The sequence below is a fragment of the Stegodyphus dumicola genome, chromosome 4 (assembly GCF_044657685.1).
Source record: "Stegodyphus dumicola isolate Sdum_Otavi_A_Nest chromosome 4, ASM4465768v1".
NCBI classification, from domain to species: domain Eukaryota; kingdom Metazoa; phylum Arthropoda; class Arachnida; order Araneae; family Eresidae; genus Stegodyphus; species Stegodyphus dumicola.
This window is the reverse complement of record NC_140771.1, coordinates 64,466,582-64,489,942: the sequence shown is the minus strand read 5'-3', so window position 1 is coordinate 64,489,942 and position 23,361 is coordinate 64,466,582. Positions and strand designations below refer to the sequence as shown.

The following is a 23,361-nucleotide window of genomic DNA, read 5'->3' as shown; positions in this document are numbered from 1 at the left end:
ACATCAATGAGATACATATGAATATGATCAGCTTTTCTAGGGTTAAAATATGCACATCACTCAGGCAAACCTTTTAGAATATTTTGCTGTGATTTTCGAACATTGGCAAATAGTTATTCCTAAGCCAGTTATCTATACTAAGATTTTTTATCAGTGTAGTTATTCCTAACCCAGTTATCTTTTCTACGATTTTTTATCAGTATAGTTCTTCCTAACCCAGTTATCTTTACTAAGATTTTTTTATCAGTGTAGTTATTCCTAACCCAGTTATTTTTACTAAGATTTTTGATCAGTGAAAATATTTTTATACAGTTTTTAGTAAATGCTCTGCTATGAAAACAAAAGTAAATGTGTGTTTTTACTTCTTTCTCTTTACCATTAGTGTGCGATGAAGCTTCTCTGTCCTTGTACACTGTTTCTGCCTTTATCTGAAATCTGATTTCGTTACTTTTCTTTCCTGTATAAGCAATGGCATTAGAAGAATATACTAAATACTTTTAAGAGTCGCTTTGATCGAGATCATGGTTAGAGATTCTATTTGTCGTATCGTTGGGCCTGGTTCCGAATCTTCAAGAAGTTTTGGATGTTTATAAATGGAGATAAATGGTCTGTTCGGAATACAACTTCTTATGATACTGGCCAGCATAAAATTCTTTGGAGAGTGGAGATAGGTCAGGTATGGTTGGTAGAAGAAGCAGGATGAGGGACCCCCAGAATCGACGAGATGCTGAATGCAAGCAATTTTCGTTAAGTTTTTAAGATAATCGTTTTATACAAGCGTAGTAGATTAAATTTACTAAAGCAGCAAATTTTTCTTTAAAATGATACAATGCCATATAAATTGGCAGTATTTTGCAGTCGCATTGGATAAATCTAAATGATTACAGCTTTCCCATTTTATCATAATTTAGAGTTATCTGATTAAAAACCTGGTCCGACTTCGGATAAATCGGATAATACAATATTTCTTGCATTTTTGCTTTTTAAGTAAAAAATGGGTTTTCAATGTACTAAAAGGATTTTCATTTTTAACCGAAATAAAATATTTCGCAAAATTTGTAAACAATTATTTTTTTCAATCCTGGAGAACTTAATATTAAAAGCACATGCTTTGAATTTCAGGCTCAGAAAGGTATTAAGATTCATTTATTACCAAAGCATAGAACGCTCCTTCCTAAATTCTCAGCAATTAGTGACACCTCGCTGCTTTTGCAATGGACAATAAGTTCCATCTTTGCTCTTGTAGTATCCGATGAACCGTAGAATTAATATCACCGAAACCGCGGCTAAGGAATTTTAAGTCAAAACATTCACCATGCATGAATATTCAATACTTGATTAGTATTCGGTGTAGACTTGAATTTAACCGTTTTTCGTTTTTACTACTCATGATGAAGTAACTGCTTAAGTTTGCTAGAGTGAGCTAGGCGCTTTATGTGTCACGGAATAACCCGTTCACATATCTACCAGAAGTAACAACAGTCAATTCAATTTATCGCTTAAGCTAACGAATACGACCATAAGCTTTGAGATTACGTTCTACCGATGTGTTCGAATAGAAATTCCGATCTCAATCTTTAAATTTATAACTCTAGTTTTGCATATGATTCTTGAAGATTTCTGCTCAGTTGTGTCGATTCTATTTTATAGATTTGTTCTAAGATTTTTAAGTGTATATGTTGTAGAATAACGCAGAATTAGGAAATTACTATCAAATAGAATTTTGACAGCGTACGTAATAGAATAAAGCAGTGTGGTAGTTATTTTGCACCATTTTGGTTTATTAATACTAGTAATTATTTTACGTTTATTAATAATTAATCTTAGATTGGAGGCGAAACTCGCCGAAGATTTAAAATTATGCCAAAAAGAAACCTTAGTTTCGTTCAGATGTTAAATACAAGAGATCTGTCTATTTCGCGGATGATCCAGCACAACTACCACTTCCTCAAGAGCGAAGAATTTTGCAAAAACTGTGCAATCATTTTGTATCAAAATCTATGGGCAAATCAAGCGAACATGGTGCTATCTGCCGTGCAAATGTGTAAAGAAACGTAATAATCTAAGGTATTAGAATTCTGAAAGAGTAAGTAGAAATGAATTGGAATTAATGCAAGTAACTGCTTAAAAAATAAACTTTTGTGAATTTGTACAGCTTCATCTAATTTCGTTCACCAGTGAAAATAATGTACGGATAGTCTCAGTAGAACAAAAGTCACAATTACGATTAACTGCTCAGCTAAAATTAGCAATCTAAAATATGTTTATTTCTGTTTTTAATGTAAGATATTTTCAGTCATGGGACACTTAAACACGGTTCGCCGATATGTCAAACTACACGGATAAAGTATGCTTTAAATTATCCAAGAATTAAAATCGTAGATGGAAATACTCGTATTTATGAATAGAACAACGAGTATTATTGACAGAAATCTATTTCTTGAACGTGAACTTCTGGAAAATCTAAGCACTTTTATAACTGATAAATGAATGAACGGCAAGGTTTTTACTAAGACCGTGAGAGGAAATTCTGTGCCAGTGGCAACCGATTAGAAAAAGCTGATGTGGACACCCCATGACTTCTTGTACAGACTATTAAATTATACATATTTTTGCTGCATTCATTTAACGTAATTGTTCGCTTTATTCTAACATAATTAATCGATCCTTCGAGGAAAGTCGAAAATGACATCAAAAACTGAAAATTCTGAATTGAAATATTCCGGTCAATTTTCATCGATGAGAATCAAACTTCTTATATTTTTATTTTTTCATAACGAGTATAAATTTTTCCTAAATATAACAACCGAGAAACTGCCTTAAAAATTAGATTCTGCTATTTGTCCAAAATTTTGTTTTTTTAATTTGACATTGCCAAAACATGAATATTTTCGTCACTTGAAACACTTCCCTTACTCGACCTAAAAGTCTGTGGTATTTAATTTCACGATCTTTAGATATATATAGATATTTATATATAAATATATAAATTTATAGATATATCTAATTATATAGATATTTATATATAAATATGTAAATTTAAATTTAAACAAACACATATAAAAGTAAAAAAGCAAATTTAAAGCCAAAATTAAATTTAAAGCCAAAATAATGTGCCAAAATAATGCCAAAACAATTTTAAAAAAATGTGCAAACATATAAAAGTTTTAATTCTCGATTTAATCTACAATATCATTTAAATTCAGAAGTATAAGCAAATCAAGTGCAAAAACAATCCATGAAAATAAATTCAATAATTTAGCAAATTAAAATTAATTCAAATATTTTTTTTAAAAATGCATAAGTGAATGACTGTTGAGCAGGCAGGGGACAGACTTATCAAGGGGAAGTTGCCTCCAAACCTAACTCTCCAATCATTCAATTCCTGTTTCGTCATTCATGTAGGCAAGGGTAAAAGTCAAAACCAAAAGTAAAAAGTGAAGAATGTCCAAAACGAAATACCAATAAAGTGGTACCCTTATAAATTAGCATTTAAGAATTAAAGTTAAAAAGAAAAATACTAATGAAGTCTTTTGATAAACAAGCAAGTAAAGTCAAGTATTAAATTAAACTTTTTTTTAAAAAAATTAAATTTTAAAAAATTAATTTTTTATAAAAAATAATTTAGAAACCAATGTATTTTAGAATCCCTTGTCTACAGAAACCTCCCCGACACAAATATGCATATCAATAAAAAGAAACTAAAAAAGAACTAGACATAATCCATATAAACCAATAAGAAACAAAAAGAACTAATTCACAATTTTTAAAAATCAAATATATACTAAAAAATACTTTCATATTTAGAAAATACTTAAATACTACATAAAAAATTTTAAAAAATACTTAAAGCAAGTAAATAGTAAGTTTTAATTCTAATTTACCTACCAAATGAGCGTTGTGATCTGCAAAAGTGTTTTTAAAGAGAAGTGAGTGTGTTCTTCAAATTAATTATATAGATGGCGCTTATGTAGGTAAAGTTGAGTGCCACGCTGCTATCTTTGTTATATTAAAAATTTTTTGCAAACATTAAAAATAAAAAAATAAATCTAGAAAAATTAAATTAAATTAAAAATTAAAAATCCTAAAGGTATTCAATTCAAGTTTTAATTTAACGATCAATTATTTAGGGAGTTAAGCTAATCAAGAGATACTAGATATTATACCAGTCCTTTACACAAAATTTCAACGCTCTATGGCTAATCGTTTTCGAGTTATGCGAGATAATACGTAGGTACAGACATCACGAAATAATCCCTTTTGAATCTATTTTAAAACAGGTTTACAGTGCGTTTTGGAAAAAAGTGTCCTTTATTCTGTTTGTGTGAAGAGGCGAAAAAACAAAAATTTGACCAAATGGATTCGGAACAGTCAAAAATGGGTATTTTCGTTGAAATATGATACCCAAAAGTTTTTGCTATTACTTCGTACAAGAAAGTAAAACTGAGTTCGTGAGCAAGCGAAGATTCTGAAGAATACCTCTAAGAGTATAATAACAGTAAAAGAAGCCATTTTTTATTTAGTACAGTCAGGTGGCTTAGAAAAGAAAAGAAGAGAATTCTGAGATTCAATTACAAAAATTACCTGGATGGCTGGATAAGTCAAATTCACACCAAATAATATCTTGCTTAAGTTTTCCTTTTACCATCAAAAGCCGTAAATGTATCATATCCGGTAGGGAAGTCAAAGCTCAATATGCATTTTAAAAAATAATTTGACCTCGAATTAGAGCACGTGAATATCACCAAGTACTGGATTGCTGGAATTAACTGCAACTAATCTTTCAATTTAGGGACTGTAATTATTTTAGAACACGAAGTGGATCTGATTGAAAGAAACGGTAGTGAAAGCAGTAAACTTCTCAACTATGTGAGTGTAACTTTCAGTATGTGTGAAATGGAATTCTCGAAGGTCTGGTTTGAAGTCATTTTGATCTTTCTCAACTGGAACATTATTCTAACTTATTAACAATGATTTGTCATCAAAAGAAACCATAATTGAGCGCTGAGAAATATTCTTAAATTTTTCGACGACTTCAAAGAATTTCTTACAGTGTCGTTAGAAATTTCTTACAGTCTATTGTTAGAAATTAATGTGGAAAATCTAGAAGAAAAATATTTGAGTATAGGATATGATGCTGTTTCTAGTTTAAAAACCACAGGCAGAGTTAAAAAACTACAGGCTTAGTTTCAGCTTTGGAAGAACAGAAAAGCCTATGAGCAATTAGTTTAATTGAGTGTCTATTAGAAAACATAACAGTTATTTTAACTTTCGAGAATGCACAATCCGAGGGATTTAAAGATTGACAGATATGGACCTTTACGTATCCCTTTCGTGACTCTATGAATGTATTGTATACTTACTTATACCAACGATCTATCCATCAATGTTCGGATTACAAAGACTCACGTAATGCCTTCTTTTCTGTTTGGTAAAGATTCGAAAGGAAGGATTCATCAAAGTTAATACTGTGAATAATTAATCGGTTAATTGTATCTTCGCACATTTTTCCGAATTTAAAATCTATTTCAATGGAAGAGATAGAGGTTCACATCGTTGTGAAAATATTAAAAGCTATTTCAAAGGAGTAATTGAAGGTTACATAGAAAGGACAAGCTAACATTATACATTGCTACTTTAGTCTGATCCTCTGAAAGATTAGAGATGTTAACTATGGAATTAGTAATAACAACTGTAGGATTGTCGTGTTGATAATTGAAGAGTGAACGTTTGGAATTTAGAAGCTAGACAAAGCGGGCATAAATATTTCAGTTTTAGACCAAGGTTTATGACATATGAAGGAATTTTTAAAAGCAGAATTTGCAATTTCTAAATGAAAAAGGTATAATCTACCATTCAGGTTTAAACAAAAGCAGATTTGCTTAAATTGTGCATTTTTAAGTTTGATAACCTCTTGAAATGTGATGTTTATGCGTTTTTGAAATAAACTACAATTTCAACTTTTCACAAGCATGTAAAATTTCAGAAATCTTACTGAAAAGGCTTTTAAACTTACGAAACTTTCGGCGCCACAGAAAGATACAATCCGCAGTTCATTATTCAAAAAGTTAATTTTAATGTTTAATTATTTATTGATAATCTTAACTCCAAAGAAAGTGTCTCAATGTTCAAATCTTAATCCCAAGATCTTTACATGAAATTCACATTTATTTTAATCAAGCCTACTTCTTTTTTCAAAATGCTTAATATGGCTAAATTGATAGCTGTTAGTAATACCCTCAGTCAGTACAGTCCCATGCATTGTTTTGACGTGAAATTACTTGATAAACTATCTTTTGATCTTCGGCTTCGCAATGTAGCTGACCACATGCGCGAATTTTTACGGTAATAAAGGAAATTTAATCTGGATTTTATCTGTTAGAAACTCGATTCTTTCAGCCAACTAGTTTGTTTTCGAAAATGAATCTGATAATTTCCTTCTTTTCCAATATATTGCAATTATCTGCAATGAATTTGATTTGAGCCCTACTATTAGTAGTACACATTTTTCTCTTCGTTTCCTTTTCCATACTAAATCATCTCACCCTGCTAAACATATTTTTTTTTTACTCTTATGAGTCTCTGTCTTCTCAAAGTTTATTCTTAAGAATCTATGCTTTCTGATATTTTATCCTATAATCTTTGCTTTCTCCTATCTTCCGTTTTTTGGACCTGGTTTCTATTGACAGAAGATTTTCTTGCATAGTCATTGATAAAACATTTAAACACTGTCATTTTGCCACTATTAGAAATAACCTAATAAATTTAACATTAATCAATTTCATCATCAGTTAAAAAATTGCTTAAATTCGTACGAAGTTTAAATTTCAGGTCATTTTCTTACCTATCAGTACAATTCGTTGGTCATCTTTTACAAATTTCATATCTGATTTTAATTCTTGGAAAATGTAGAGAATATTCAAAGCAGTTTGACCAACTATACCGACTAACTAAAACGGTGTTAGCATATCGCGTGAAAGAAGACTAACCGTTTGTACGAAATCGAAAAATAAACCATTCTTCTATAGCTAGAGCACTTAAGGAGAATTTATAATGTTAATTTTGCAGACATTATCCATAAAGCTCCTTGAGTTCATGAATTGCATTTCATTGAAGCGTTTTCCATCCACAAAAATTTATTTTCTTTACTAGATGACAATAATTCCAATCCGGCTCGCGCCAAGCCTAATCGACGCCGTCGTGAAAATGTCTAGCGAGCACCTTTATGCAATGACGTCTTTTACTTATGGTTAACATTTAAAATGAAGCATTATGAATATAATAATATGAAAAACCAAAAAAATTAAATTTTACCTTTTAATTTGTTTAAATATGCAAACATTTTATGGTTTGTTAAAACCCACACTCAAACATATTTATTGAAAAATTATACATACATTTATGTTATAAAAAGCCGCCCAACCGGTATAGTAGTTAGCGTTGCTGACTGCGGTGCCGAAGGGCCAGGGTTTGAATCTCAGAGAAGGCATGGATGTTTGTAAATGTATAATGTCCGTGCGGCATGGGGGCACTCTAAATATGCGCGGCGAAAGTCCTCTCGAAAGATTAGTGGTAGAGGTAGAGGGGAGGGAGACGCTCGGACCCGTCTCCCCAGGATGCTCTTCATCAAAATTGGTGGCGAAACTGAGCTAAATCGCACTGCCACTTGTAAGGTGCTCAAGGCCAACGACAGGCGTATCTTGCTCTCCTTTCCGTGGTTCCAGTAACAAGTTATTCGAAAGAAATAATAATTTTTAATGCATAGAAATGATCACAAAATTTGACCCTATCATGTCTATATATATTAATAAAATCCAAAATGAAACAATGAGCTTATTAGGGAATAATATAAAGCAAATTTTTTAAAAGTAAGATAAACACGCAAAGTATTTTTTTTTATTTTACTTGATTGTACCCCTGATGCCAGCCATCAAGAGCAGTTATTAATTTGTATGAGGTATCTTAATGTAGAAAATACAGACATGAGTATTGAAGAAAGGTTTTTTTTTTTTTTTTTTTTTAGTTTTTAGTATTTTGGTGAATAACGAACAACATTCTTATTAAAGACTTAGAGGAAAAGGGTTTAGATATTAGCAATTTAAGCTGCCAAGTATACGACAAAGGTGAGAGGTAAACAGTTTTCGAGTAATTATGCTCAAATCGTTGATTTTCCGAACTCAAAAATTAACCTAAGTTTAACATAATATGTAACTGCACTTACCTTTCGTATGTAGAAAAACAATAACAATAAGCAATCACAAAAAAAGATAAATTTTGCACAAAATTATTACTATTGCAACAGCAGACACAAAATAAAGATTAAGCAATCTGTCGAACGCGTCTTACATACTCATCGGCATCACCTATTTTCACGTTCAAATAAAACAGAAGAGAACACCAGAGACGAACTCCTGTCCTGGTTATAACTTTCGATCAAATAATACAGTGTACTAGGAGGAAAAGGCACTCAAACCTGGCAAGCTCGAGGCTGCCTTAACACTGGTAAACTCCCCAAACTCTGCAAGTGATCCAAGAGGCCGCTAAGCTATCGGTCAAGCAGACGAGTTAAGACTGAGTCGATAGAAATACCCAGCAACTCAAATTCCACGTCCCCGTTCTGGAAGGATGGTCAAAACATCTGCCATCAACAGGGGTCCGAACGCCGGACAGCAGAACGAAGTCACTTAAACACTATCAGACAGACCAGGCCACCAATCCGGCCTGCTAACACTACGTGATGGTACACAGATGTCGGTTTTAGGTGCCCCCAGGAAGAAACCATGGAAGGATATGAATATGCAGTTTTGAGTTTCCAGGCGCTTGCTGGAAACCTCAAGCAATTTAAAGGCTCGTTGAATTCGCCAACTCCACCGGCGCGGGTGTTTCGCCCCGGTCAACTATGAATATCTGACTATATAGCTGAAACACAACCAACGGAACGGACGAGTACGTCATATGGTCTCTGCTGAGTCTGAAACAGCCATCGCTAGCGATGGTTCCAGTCCTGTGGAAACTGATTTTAAACACCCGTGGCTGAGACAGCCTAGGTACAGATCCTAATCAGTAGCTTCCCAGGTTTTACCTGAGTGGACCGCCGGAGAGGCTTTCAAATAAGACAAGAATTTTCTTGTTCAGACAGACAGCGAGACGAAGTGCTTGTTTTAATGATTGCCCGGCGACTTTTTGACTCGGCACCGTTTGTGTCGCACGATATTGCACCTATTGTCGGCGCGGGTCTGATTCCAATCCAGTTGTTCTTAATTTTTTCAGATTTATAATATAGTACTAATTTCCAATATTTCATTACTATTTTCCTTGCCAGATGGAACTATGCTTATTATTGCTCCGGATATAACATAGTTGTCGCGAATCTCGCTTTTGCAAAAGCGGTTTTGTTCTTGGAGAAGATGGACCTGTTTCTGAAAGAATGTAAAATCGATAGAAATTTATTTAAAATCTACGCCAAACTAAGGCTGCAGTTTTGCCTGATTTTAAGTTCTTTTCTTTTTTATCCTTTGATTCACATTATATATATTTGCTCAGATTAAAATTTTACGAATGCAAGGCACGCAAAAGGAAGTTTTAAAGCTAGCGAATATTAACTGCAACTCAAGCTTTGTTGCTTAAAACGTGCCTTACTGTGCATTGCTAGTATTCATCTAGCTATCATCCCTGAAAGTCGTGTCACTTGCTTGTTTGATTATTAAGTGATCCCTTCTGTAGTGATTAGTTAATACAGCCAGGTATCTAGTTTTAGAAGATTTAATTTTGGAATTTGTACAATACAAGCCACGCTCGGCTGGTTGTACCAACTGCTATCAATAAGTAATCGGCTTTTTAATGTACCATGCCTGAGAGTAGTTAAACAAACTTTGATGAGTTTTTAACGTTAATTTCTAATAATTGAAGTCAATAACTCAAAGTTCCCATTAGGTTAACATAGTTGTAAAGGTAAATTAGGTATTAGAATAAGAAATTTCAGAGCTGTCTGTTGCGGAAAACAACTTCTGTGCATATTAATTGGTTATAGAACAGCAAGGTGAGGGTTATCTTCCTCCTCGTAAAGGATGTTGTAAGCGGAAACGACTGGTGTTCAGCAGGAAACCCTTTTCTAAGAATGGAGCAAGGGACATACTACAATTCCAATGAAAGTATCATCTATTTCGCGATGTTCTACTCATTTTATTCTTCATTCAATTGATGTTCAGCGTAAGATAAAACTGATGTTTTCTGATAAGTTAAAAGAAGAAACTAACTAGCCAGAAAATAATATATTCTGACTATATAGTAGTCAGTATATTCCCTATTATTTAATATAAAGCAAATTATAATTCCTTTTGAGCAATTAAAGGGTATAGTCCTCCAATTAAATTTTAATATTCTCTATCTTTTACAACATATTTGAAGGTAAAGAGTATCTCATTTTTCTTTCGGATATGAGCAGCAGAGTGTTTCTTAGTCTATGATGAAGTCTCTACTCTACTCTCCATCGAGATGAATACCCGATCTAAGGTCTTATACACCAAATGTATTTGAAGTCATCCTGATAGCATTTATTGACTCTTAGAAAGGTTACACGGACAAGTAAAGCCCTAGTTGTTTCCTACATTTCTTGTAGTATGTTGCATTTCTTGTGCTTCGAGTGATATATAATTTGCACATAATTTTGTCATATGCCCACATAATAATTTCAACATGTTTTTCGCATTGTTATTTAATAGACAATTTGCGTTTAGAAGTGTTCAATATGGATCATAGATATACATTGTTTAGTCCATAGATTCAATTCCTTATCCATTATATAACAGAATGAATAGAAATTTTTTGATCGTAGATAGCCTTAGAATATATAGTCCTTAGATCTTCATTATAGAACATAGTTTATATTTATTCCAAATATGAATATAATTGATATTTCACAAAAGAATGTTGAGACAATGGAATCCAAATTGATCGTTATGGTATGCTCCTTCAGGAGATATTAGCAGTGTTATAACATATGATATCAAACATCTGATACCTATTTTATTGCAAGTTGGATCGTATGACCAACATGAAAACTTTTTGGTATTAAGAACTGTATCTATTGCTTTTGAATAGTTTAGATTTTTAAATTAATAGCAGATGGATTAAACCCAAAAAAATAATATATTACGCTTTTTAAATGACAACAGACCCGAATGAAAAGTGAAACAAAGCATTAAAATGAAACAACATAAAATCGTGTTTTGAGACTAATAGCCCTTTTGGACTAAGAAGAAATTATAGGTATTAATGTGGGTATTATATATATATATATATTAATCTATTTTGCTTGTTACATATTCATTACCTGATTATTTAACACAGTTGGAAAACATTTCAAAAATAATAATAGATTTACTTAAACCAGTTTGTGACAAATTCTGATTAAAATGTTTAATTGCTAGGCGTTTATTTCTAGTCTTATTTTTGTACATTTTCTTATTCATTTTATTTATGTTATTTTCCATTTGTTATTATATTATGCATTCGTTTCGTATCTCATGCAGAAAGCTTTTAATTTTGTAACTACTTCGCATGTAGTTTAAAACTTTCAAAATATCACACTCAGTATTTCAAAAAGCAATATCCATCATATTAGATTAAAAATAAATCAGATTTCCTTTCCTAAAGCCCTGAAATAAATTTGTCCTGCTATCCTTAAAAACCTTATTTTATTTTAGATCTTTTAAACAATTTTACTGCAACGTTTATATATGAACGTTATAATTACGGTGAACTAAAAACACATCAACCTATTTACAGAAACTTCTGTAAAGAACTCTGGATTGAAATTGAGAGTTTGGGAAACTTGTAGCGCGTTCAGAACCCGTACGAGGGGCTTAATGAAATTAATTTTATACTCTCTTCTATACTCAAGAGCCTCACAAAAGGAGTTGCGCTTTTATTTTTGTATCCCATTTTCAGCTAACAAAATTAACATGCGCTTCTAACGTATTCTCCTTATTCTGATTGCTCTGCTACCTCCATTGTAATGCGCACCAAATGCAGCTTGCGGTTATTCTTCTGAAAAAAGAAAAACAGAAAAAAAGGATAGAGAAAAACAGAAAATTTAACAATGTTGTTCTGCGGCTTTCAAATATTTTGAAACCACGTAAATTACAGGATGTAATTTAAGCAAGCGGAAAACATCATTAGGACATCTTATGAACACATTAAAATAGTTCCTTTTCCCTCTTTCTGCATCTGTCCCAGATTTAATTTTCGATGTTACTTTAATCTAATCTTGCGAGAAAAGCATATTATTAACAAAAATATTTTCATTGTACTATGAATAATGTATAAATGAAGTAATTTGAAGTAGGTAAATAATTTAGTAAAAAATTGAGTGTAAGATTTCCTGGGCTTAAGAATTTCGTTCTTTGCTTCGAGAACAAATAGTTATTTAAATTATAATAGATTAAAGATATTTCTTTAATTTATTATAAGTTATTTGTGTATTTTCCCGATTTTCTAGAGAGGCCTAAATTTGAACTTAATCAAATATGGTAATTTATTTTACTTGAAAATAACGAAGAACATAAAGTAGGCTTAGCTTGTTGATGTTAAAATAGAAATATACTCGCACTTCATGCATAGCAATATATTTTATATTTTTGTTAGTATTCTTAATTCCTCTTCCCACTCTGTACAAAGTGCTGTACTGTACAAAGTGCACAGAGTGCTGTACAAATTGAAGGAAGGAACTGTACTAATTGTTTCAATTGCACTGCGTAACTTATTTTCAGATTCTGTACCGATTTGGTTTCTTTGATTATGGCAAAGCATTGGAGGGTTATCTGCCTAAAGACAGGCATGCCTTCATGGTGGACTTTCTAAAGAAATATGGCTAGTATACATGTTACACATCAGGGAAACCACAAAAACGCCCATGCAGCTAGGCCGTCCTCCAGGATTCGAACTCTGGACGGAACTATCAGTCTTGGGATGGAACTATCAGTCTCGGCCGTTGCACTAGAGACTGCAAATTTACCAAGTATTTGAGTTAGAAGTAATTTGGAGAAACTGCTATTTAAAACAAGTTTATCGGTAATTTAACAGCACTTGTTTCTTTCCCAATAAAAAATTAGGGAAAATATTAACGCTCTAAGTGGTACAGGCTTTTGAATCTGCTCATGATGACCTGTATTTAAAAAGCTTCTATTAGCTAATTTTTATAGTTACTTATTTCAGCCTCTGTTTTCATAAACTTCCATTCATTAAAATGATGTCTGTATTATTAAAACAAAGTAAAATAGTAAAATAATTTGAATTATAATCAAATATATTACCAAATGTCAAAAACTCTCATGACCAAATAAAACCAGTAATTTTAATCATTCCACTGGATTAAAGATAAATAATGCAAAAGAGAAAAGAAATAAAAGCAAATTATCTAACATATACGAAAATATATTGTATTTTGAAGCTGTTAGTTTATAAAACTGTTTGTTTTGTCCAAAACGGGGATGCGTTTTTACCAAGCAGACCACATTTTTACGACTGAGCATTACTTCGCTATGCATGCTTCCAGAAAAGTTGCTAAAGCGTTTAAAAAATGCTTTCTAAATGTCCGTGAACAAGACAATGATTTTCCGTTTGGTAACCTGATTTCAAAAAAACTAGAAACGTTCACCACAAGAAAAGGAGCGTCCGCCCATCTCTTCTGAGTCTGGACAAAATGGACGTGGTCAGGAATAAAACGTGGCAATCACCAACAACGAATGTGAGCAAGATTCCACAACAGTCAATCTATCCGCTGGGAAATAATGTTCGGTCATAAAAATTTGTTCTTGTCAGCCAATTCGTAAGTCATAAAAGTAAATTTTAAGATATTTTGTCCCCCCTTTCTACATGCCTTCGTAGTGTAATTGGAAGCATACCCGACGCATATTCGAGAGGCCCAGGGTTCGAGTCCCTGCGAGGGCACAGCACATTTTTCATGTCCCCAGCATAAAACAAAACCTAATGATATGTTAGCGCCGAACTAAAAGATGATGGACCGTAATTCGTCACCACCAGGATTTGGCAATTGGGTTCCCTAATCCCCAGTCGCACTTAAAAAGGAGAAGTATATAAGGTAGTCTCTTCCTCCGTTTCACGTGTCTTCGTGGTGTAATTGGAAGCATACTCGGCGCGTATTTGAGTTGTCCAGTGTTCGTGTCCCGGCGAGCTCACTGCACATTTTCACGGCTCCTGCTCCAAAAACACGTAATGATTCTTCAGAGTAAGTAATGCTCAGTCTTAAAAATTCGTTTATATTGGGAAAAACCTGTCCCTATCTTGCACCAAATTAACAGTTTTTTAAGTAAACTGTAGCTGGTTCAACTTGCTGGAATTTGCATTGGCACTCTAGCGAGGTTATATTTAATGTAATTAGAGTGTAATGTTATAATTATTCTACTGCACTGTACAATTCATATAATGTAAAATAAAATCTGAAAACTTTCAGATTCTATATTACGCCCAAAGAGGCTATTTTTCATTTACACACATATGCACGTTTCGAGAGAGCATTTGGGTTAAAATATTTTAAAATAACGTATCCTTAGAGTTTCCGATAGATAGTCTCGCGCGCTGGAGTTAAAAATGTTTTATTCCGTACAGTGTTGCCACTACTGATTTCGAAATCGTTGAAATTTTTTAATCAAAAATTTGTTAAAAAATATGCATCTATTCATGCAGATTCTTCATTGTTTAATTTCTATAAGTATAATACAGCAATAATAGTTGGTGGCAACAATCTGAAAAATGATTCAACGCTTTTAGTGATTCGACGCAAAATGCCATTTCGAGACTAATAGCCCTTCTGGCCTAACGCCCCTTTATGTTAATGATGAATGTCTTTCGGAAAATTCAATCCATGTATGAAAAAGACAACAAATGTAAGCAAATTTCCAGACCGAATCATTAATGTTAAACTTTTGGAAGTTTTGTAAATTCATAAATAAATAATATAGCGGTTCTGTAATTTTTTTATCACATCCGTTACACTTCATGTGTTCCATTTATGCTTATTCTTCTCCAGTGTTGCTCTTAGAGAAATTTCAAAGAGCTTTATAATATTATCTAAAAGCTTTTTTTTTTTTTTTTTTTTTTTTTCCTGTCTTTTTTCAATAAAAGGCGCTGCAGCTGTTACTTCCATTTTAATTATTTACTTACTTTTTCCTAGCTATTTAAGTAGCATATTTCAGGAATACGCTTTTCCATTTTTGAAATAAAAGGTCACCTGTCATCTTTCCTTGATGGCATGGAAAAAAGGAAAGGCATGGAATGTTTTTGTAAGGCTGATGTCAATCTAGGGTTTAATTTTATTAAAAATAAGAGTACACTTATTGAAAATCTGAACCCAAAAACTTTCAAAATTTTTATGCAATAATTTTGTCGTTATATTTCCCCCAAAATCAGCAATATAGCATTTATAAAAACATTTATATTTTTATGGTAAAATTATTTAAGTTTAGAAACTCATATGTCTTCCTTCTCGCATTTTGCCTTTTAGAATGATTGCTATTAATTGCTTAACTTATAAAGTAGTTCTCCTACTTCCCTAGCGTGCCTTCGTGGTGTAACGGTATTCCAGAGGTCCGTGGTTCGATTCCAGGCGAAGGCGGTTGTTAATTTTTCATCTCTCTGGCTTACAAAAAAACCTAATGACTCTACAAACTAAAGCATGGTTCTGCGTTGTGCGAGAATTTTTTTTTAATTCAACCTTAATTTTTAAAGGAAAAAATAAATTATCTTCATTTTATTTAAATGTGTGTAACAGAATATGTAACTTGATTAAACTGTAAAACAACAAATTTACTTTTCAATTTCAGTATTACTGTTTCTTTTTTCGGCAACTGTTTAGATCGAAAGTTATAGTCAAATGCAGATTCATGTCTTGATCTTTCATAAATCTGTCCATAGTTTGGATACTGAATTAGTTACAGAAACGAAAATTCGTGGTATTATTGGATTAGCGGGAGATGCGGAATTCAAATCCCGACCAGAACATAGTTGACTGTATCCGATGAAAACGAAAATGCATATTCTAGAAATTGACAAGCATTATTCTAAAGTTCAGAAATAATAATAACTTGAATTACTGAAGTTTTAAAAAAAATAAAACTTTGCAAACGTGAGCTAAACTTACGAAAGAAAAGTCTTCAGTAATCTGAAGTAAGCACAAAACATGAGCTCATATATTCAAATTTTATAAAACAGCCATGGAGTTTTATTGTTAAAAATACATTCATATTTAAAATTTTATTGAAAGCTGTTTTGAAAACAGTGCAGGTAGAAGAGTCAAGAATTTTCTCTTTCCGTGCTAAACTTATGAAAGAAAAGTCTTCAGTAATCTGAAGTAAGCACAAAACATGAGCTCATATATTCAAATTTTATAAAACAGCCATGGAGTTTTATTGTTAAAAATACATTCATATTTAAAATTTTATTGAAAGCTGTTTTGAAAACAGTGCAGGTAGAAGAGTCAAGAAGTTTCTCTTTCCGTGCCGAATGCCTTCGTGGTATTATTGGAAGCACGTCCGGCTGATAAGCAGGAGATAAGGAATTCAAATTCCAGCCAGAACATAATTGACTGTATCCCATTTCCCACTGAAAATATTTTAAAGTCATTCTACAACAACGCCAAATAGAAGTATTATAAAAGATAATTTGCCTTCACCAGTGTTAATTAAACGACAACTAAATTCCCTTTTAGCTAGTCACCCTTTAATTGGGGGAGATTATAAGAGATTTTCTCCCTCATCACTGCGTACCTTCCCGGCGTCAATAGAAAGCACAGCTAGCTTTCAGAAGGTCCAGAGTTAGAGTCACAGAGAAGGCATTTCAAGTTTTCTGTACTGATAAAACTCCTAAGACTCAACTAATGACGCCTGTACAAAAATATGGTGGATGATAATTCGTCACCACTTCGATTTGGCGACTGGGCTCCGAAATGAGAAAGAAGAATGGAGACAACAACTAACAATCAAAACTTGGCGAAAAGTCGCCAAGCTGACGACTTTTGAGGCTCTTACAAAATATTTACAGACCTCGTAAAAAATAAATTTTGCGCGCAAGATCATAAAATTGGAACAGTTTTCGTATAATTTGAAAAAAAAAATTAAAACGTTGCCGTATATGCTTGTTACATTCGCAAAAACAACAGACTTAAAATTTATACTGTACCATTTAATTTATTGAAACTTTTATATCTCCTTTAAGGCAAAATATTCTTGGCATGCATTTTATTCGGATTTTACACTACGCAATGAAACGTCGGTTCCATATTACCTCAGATTACCGCAGTTCCACTTTATATCAACTTTAGAATTTTTTTATTTAAAGCTTTTCGAGTTTCTATCAAGTTAGCTGCAGCATCTGGTTTACTTAACCTAATTAACTCCCACCGTTACAAGCCTTGCACTGCATATCTTATGCAAATCAGGATTTGTGTCTCCAGTTGCTTTTGTCTCTGTTATTTATTTACTTCTAAAATTAAGCGAAAACAACCAACTGTTATTAAACTCCTTAACTAAACTGAATCTCTCCTTGAAGATAAATTATTTATTAAACTGAAGATCACATTCACTAGACACCGCTTGATTTGTGATTATTGAAAGCATAATGTCGCTTAATTAGAAAGTTTAACGAGATAATAAATTTAAGGAAAAGATAAAACGTTTCTCTTCTTTCCAGAGTTTAACTACAAGGACATGATTTTATAGACACTTAATTATTTGTGTTAAATAATTCTAGATATATTTAAAGCTTTGATACTGCTTAGCTCATTTTTCATATAGCGAGGTTATGATCTCGGGAAGGATTTTATTTCTTTCGAAATTATTTCTGAACAGATTGTGCATAATATGATATAAATGTGTAATGCTAAATGGAATACGGCTGCATACTCCATATTTAATGAAATCTGCCAAATGTTGCTAAAGAGGAATTTTAATTTAATTAATAATTTTAAAATCAATTTAAATTCGTTATTTCATAAAATATTTTGCAATATCTCAATTTATTTAAGTCACTATTTATTAAGTCACTACCTAATTGTCATATAGTTCTTAAATAGTTTATTACGATGAAAACTTAATCTAATTACTCATTCTGACGAAAAATTAGTGCTACATTTCCACACGCTTGCCTCGAATAAAACCTCTGTTTAGTTTTGAATTAAATATGCCAGTAAGAGTCAAAGATAGTCTAAGAACAAATATCTTCCATTCTTATTTTTTGCCTGTTTATTTTCATTGCGTTCAAAGAGCACACAGTTAAAGAGATAATAAACTATTTTTAAGTAATTTGAGATAATATGCAGATCATTATTTGTAATTAGTTTATTTTTATTGTGTTTAATTTTGTGCATTTATATATTTATGTATAAATATTGGTAAAAATATGAGTGGAGTGTTTTCAAAGCTTAATTTTGCTATATATACATAATTTTATGAAAAAAATATAATAAATATCTATTATTATATAATAATTGCTATTACATTTATTTAATTATTACATTTTAATATAATTTTCACTGCAATGAATTCTAAAATAATAACTTTTGTGATTGATTACAGTAATTTTATGATAATAAGTAATTATTATAACAATATTATAATCAATAATTATTATATATCTTTTTCATCTTTAAACTAAAATATATGTACACACACTGAAAAACAAAGAAATTACTTAGTAATTAGATACAGCAATAATACGATAATGAATTATTATCATAGTTATTATTTTCTTATTCAAAGCAAAGAAAGTATTGTAATCACGAAAAATTCCGGGTACCATATTTCAACTAAAATATCCATTTTGACCGCTATCGAATGGAATTTACCGATGTCTTTGAGTGACATGTGTAAGTAAAGACAGACTAAAGGACTGTTTTCCCCCAAACCAATTATAAAACTGATTTAAAATGGATTGAGAAGACTTTTTTTTTTCATGGCGTCTGTACATATGTATCGCGTAACTCGAAAACGAGCAGTCTCAGAACGTTGAAAATTTTTGTATAGGACTGCTAAACATTCAGTTGTGCACCACGCTTTTTGGTTGCCGCAACAAATATATATATATATATATATATATATATCAGTGGCTTAGAGGGGGACAGGGAGTGTATGATGCCCTGGGCGCCGCTTGCAGATGGCCGTCAAATGGTCTCCAAACAAGATTTTCATCGTATCACTGTGTAACCAATTATAAAACTGATTTAAAATGGATTAAGAAGAATATATCTCACGTAACTCGAAAACAAATAGTCTCAGAATGTTGAAATTTTTTATATAGGACTGCTATAACATGCAGTTGTGCACCACGCTTTTTGGTTGCCTCAACAAATATATATATTAATTCACAAGTCAAACAACAAAAATCAGCGTTATATTTACAAAATTTTCACATGACTAGTTTCGATGGTTTTACCGAACCACCATCCTCAGCTGCAAAACCGCAAATGAAAGTCATTGCGTTTCAATGAAAGTCATTGCAAAACCGCAAATGAAAGTCATTTCGTTTCATTTGCGGTGCAGCTGAGGATGGTGGTTCGATAAAACCATTGAAACTAGTCCTGTGAAAATTTTGTAAATATAACGCTGATTTTTGTTTGACTTGTGAATTAGTATATATTCGGCGTGTTATTGTGTCTTAAATATATATATAACAGTAGCGTAGCGGGGTGCAGCGGGTGTATGATGCCCTTTGCGTCGCTTGCAGATGGGCGACAAATGGTCTCCAAACAAGATTTTCATCATATCACTGTGTTTTTTTCGGGGAAGGGGGTTCCAAAAAGGTACTCCACAGATATATTGTGTCATTTCTAGATCATTCTATTTTGCATGCCTGCGCAACGCATGCTAATGACGTAATAATTGGGAACTGAAGCTTTAAACCAAGACTTTTCTCTTCATGTGCTTCCTTCTTGCATAACTACGCAATTTAGCTTCGCTCTCTGATCTGCTAGGATGTAGTGTCGCTGGCCTGCTTTCTGTCTCAACAGTATCAAAAATGTAAATTTTCTTGAACAGGCCCGACTAGGGTGTCAAGTGATTGTGGCCACAAATATCAATTGCAAATAAAAATGGAATTAAAACTGCCTCGACTGCCAAGTTTTTTTACATATTACGAACTCAACATGTCAGCATACTACGCAATTGGAATGTTTCCTCTCCAACATCCATTGCGGAGAAGGTGATGACCCGCTCAGCTGAATTTGGGATAACCAAAAGATTTAGACGAGAAACAAAAATAAGTTACTGGACTGAAATTTTAGAAGGATTAACTTCGCTCTTTTGCTGGAGCTCGTTGGTTCACGTCATGCTCTGTGTCTGAGAGGATAGGGAATTCGTTTGGCACCCATTGTTGTTCAATGATTCCTATATATGTCCTTTAATATATTAGTAAATTTTAAAGTAATTATGATACTTTTAGAACAACAATGCAAGAATCTTTGAATACTGTTATCAATTTTTACTCTACAGATGATATAATACCAGAAAATTTGCCTTCCCACGTTGAGGCAAGTTTTCCAATAGATTCTGAATAGGATGTCAATTTTACATAAGGAGTTGAATCTGCATTTTTAGAACTATACTGAAGTTTCCGATGAATTAGACTTGAACATCATTTTGAATTGAGGACTGTAAATCCTATATTATTAGTCCAAAGGCATGAAAAGCGTGGGTTTGTTCCTGAGGGACTATGTTTTCGTTTTGCGATTTTGCGTCGAATCACGCTGAATGTCCGTTTCACTTTTCAAACTCTTGGCACCAAATATTATTGCCCTGTATTATATTTGAAGAAATTAAATAATGAAGAATCTGCATAAATGTATGTATGTTTCTCGCGTTGTGATAACACAACGGTACCTAGAGCCATAAGATTTTGAATGATGTAATCCTACTGCGAATAAGGGCATCTGGAAGCCCAAATTTGAAATTTGGAATTTTTTTTATTTTATTATTGATTTCATATTTTGTAAAACTTTAACGAATTTTTGATTAACAATCCCAAGGATTTCAAAGCGAGTAATGGCAACCTTGAACAGAAAAAATATTTTTATCTCCAGCGCCATTTTTATTATATCAAAATAAAAGAAAGAAATTACATACTAAGTATAATTTCTTTGAATGTCAAACTAGTTTTCAACTCTTTGTAGCAGCCATCTGTATTGGTGAGATTAAAAGCGTTAAACTGGCCAAGAAATATTTTTGCATTGATCAAATATTATTTGGATGATGCATCCTAAAGACGTCATTTGTGTTGTAAAAAAAAATATGAAAAATGTGCTCCATGATGTTTTTGTCCATGATGCTTACACTGCATTCTGAAATGTTACTGCGGACTCTTCTTTAGAAAACGAATTTATAGGTGATGCAATCTTTAGAGTAAGTGCAGCGTTTATAGAATTATCTAATACTTTCATTATAGAACAAAGCACATTTAGACTTGACGATACTTTTTGATATTTTCAAGCCAAATTAGCTGCCATAAACGAAGCTTTTCAACTGAGTGGGGTTTATCTATTTATTTTAACTAATAGTTCATTTTAAGTTGAAAAACCTTTCCCGTAATTCTCTTTTCACCCACGCTTTTCATGCCAGAATATAAATGACATAGTGAGAGTTTATTCAGATTACGATAGAATGAAATGCAAGAGTTTCGGAAGTTATTTTTAGAGCGCGTCTGCCTATTACAGACCACATTGTGCTGTGATTATTAGCGACTTGTGTTCGCGGCGTTGAGTGTTCTCACCAATAGGCTTGTCTGGCCGGTTTACTACAAACCAGAGTTCTTCCTGCGCGTTTAGGTATTCTGTGAACCGTTAGGCTAATCTACCACACATTGAAATCAGTATTTGTTACGTTATTTTGTTAAGTCAGAAGTGATTAGCTTCTTGTAACCCAAGTTGGTTCATGGTTAATTTTATGTTTGAATAAAAGGGTCTTATAAACCCTTCTTCTCATTTCTATTTTGTTTCACAAGGCTAGAAGGTAATTCTTCAAGGCTAGAAGGTAATTCTTTTTACAAGTTTATGTTCCTAAACAGACATAGACTTTACAACTGGATAGAAGTAAATCTGGAAATTTTTGAAGTTAATAACACTGTGAACATTTTTAATGGTCAGCGTTTTAGAATCTCTAGCATCCTATATAAATAGACTGTAAAATATTTTTGAGGGTAAAAATACCTTTTCATCGATTCAAGAAAACCTGATGTAAAATTATTCTGGATTTATGGTCTTTCTGGCATTCTCGGCAATGAATTGTTTCAGTCGTTTGCCGAGCAAAGGATTCTAAGAAAAATGGCCAGAAAAAACATGAAAGGAATGTGCATGACGTGTTCAAACAAGTTTCAGAGTCTGGGTGATGGTTGAATGATGCAAAGATTCTTGTTTTCGCATTTTGTATTTAAAGAGTCAATTTCGTTGAAAATAATAACTTTTTATACGTACTTTATGTAGTACCTTATATTTAGGAAAATATCACGCTTCTTATAAAAAGTAAAATGCAAAATGTTTGATTGACGTAACTTAATTCATCTAAATATCAAATTCCAAAATTTGCCATTTTTTATGTCATTTTCAATTTACATTGAGAATTAGGTTAGGTTATTTAATTACGGCAAAGCCTCGAGGGTCTAAGGGGAGGGATTCCTTCGTGGATGACTTTCTAAGGAAAACTGGCTCGTATACACGTTACACATGGGGAAAGCCACGAAAAAAACCATGCAGCCAGCCCGTTCGCGGGATTCAAACCTCGGACCGAACTACCAGTGTTCAGCGACTTTACCACTCGGCCACTGGTTGGCTCAATTTACATTAAGGAGTCAGTTAATAAATTCGATAAGAATAATAAGAGGTTGATTTTTTTCTCCTTAAGCGCCATTCACTGAGATTCTTTTGTGATTATTAGTGTCTTTATTTATAACTTTGTTGTATGCCCAAAGAATTTTAGCACAAGTAATTTGTAAGTTTTCAAAATCTACAGCTGTATTATTAATATCCTAATGAAATTTTATTAGTGTAGAAATGTAAAGCCAAAACAATTCATTAATTAAAAATATCTAACTTAAATTTTTAGTTAATGCAAATAATATTACGAGTGCGCTATATGCCGATACTGAATCCCGCCAGTGTTTCATAGAAAACGAATTGTGTAAGACTATGTGAATAAGATCTGCTTTTTTATAAAAAAGAAAAAAAGAGAGGGAGAGTTGTAATAATCAATATTTTAACAATAATCTGCATAGAAATGCTTGTCACATAACTTCTTAATACCAAAAACCATTTTGTAAACGATATTTAATTTTTTAGTTACGTACAAATGCAAACTTTTGTGG

At 32.4% G+C, this 23,361-nt stretch overlaps 1 protein-coding gene and 1 non-coding gene across 2 annotated transcripts in view; both read left to right on the top strand.

Annotated features, from left to right (window-relative positions):
* The window catches only part of LOC118192483 (adhesion molecule nephrin-like), a 908,686-nt gene that overhangs the window by 806,959 nt on the left and 78,366 nt on the right, over positions 1-23,361 (top strand). The gene's annotated exons all lie outside the window — the stretch shown is intronic.
* Positions 13,878-13,950, top strand: TRNAM-CAU (transfer RNA methionine (anticodon CAU)). Its single transcript has one exon. It is a non-coding gene; the product is annotated as a tRNA-Met (tRNA).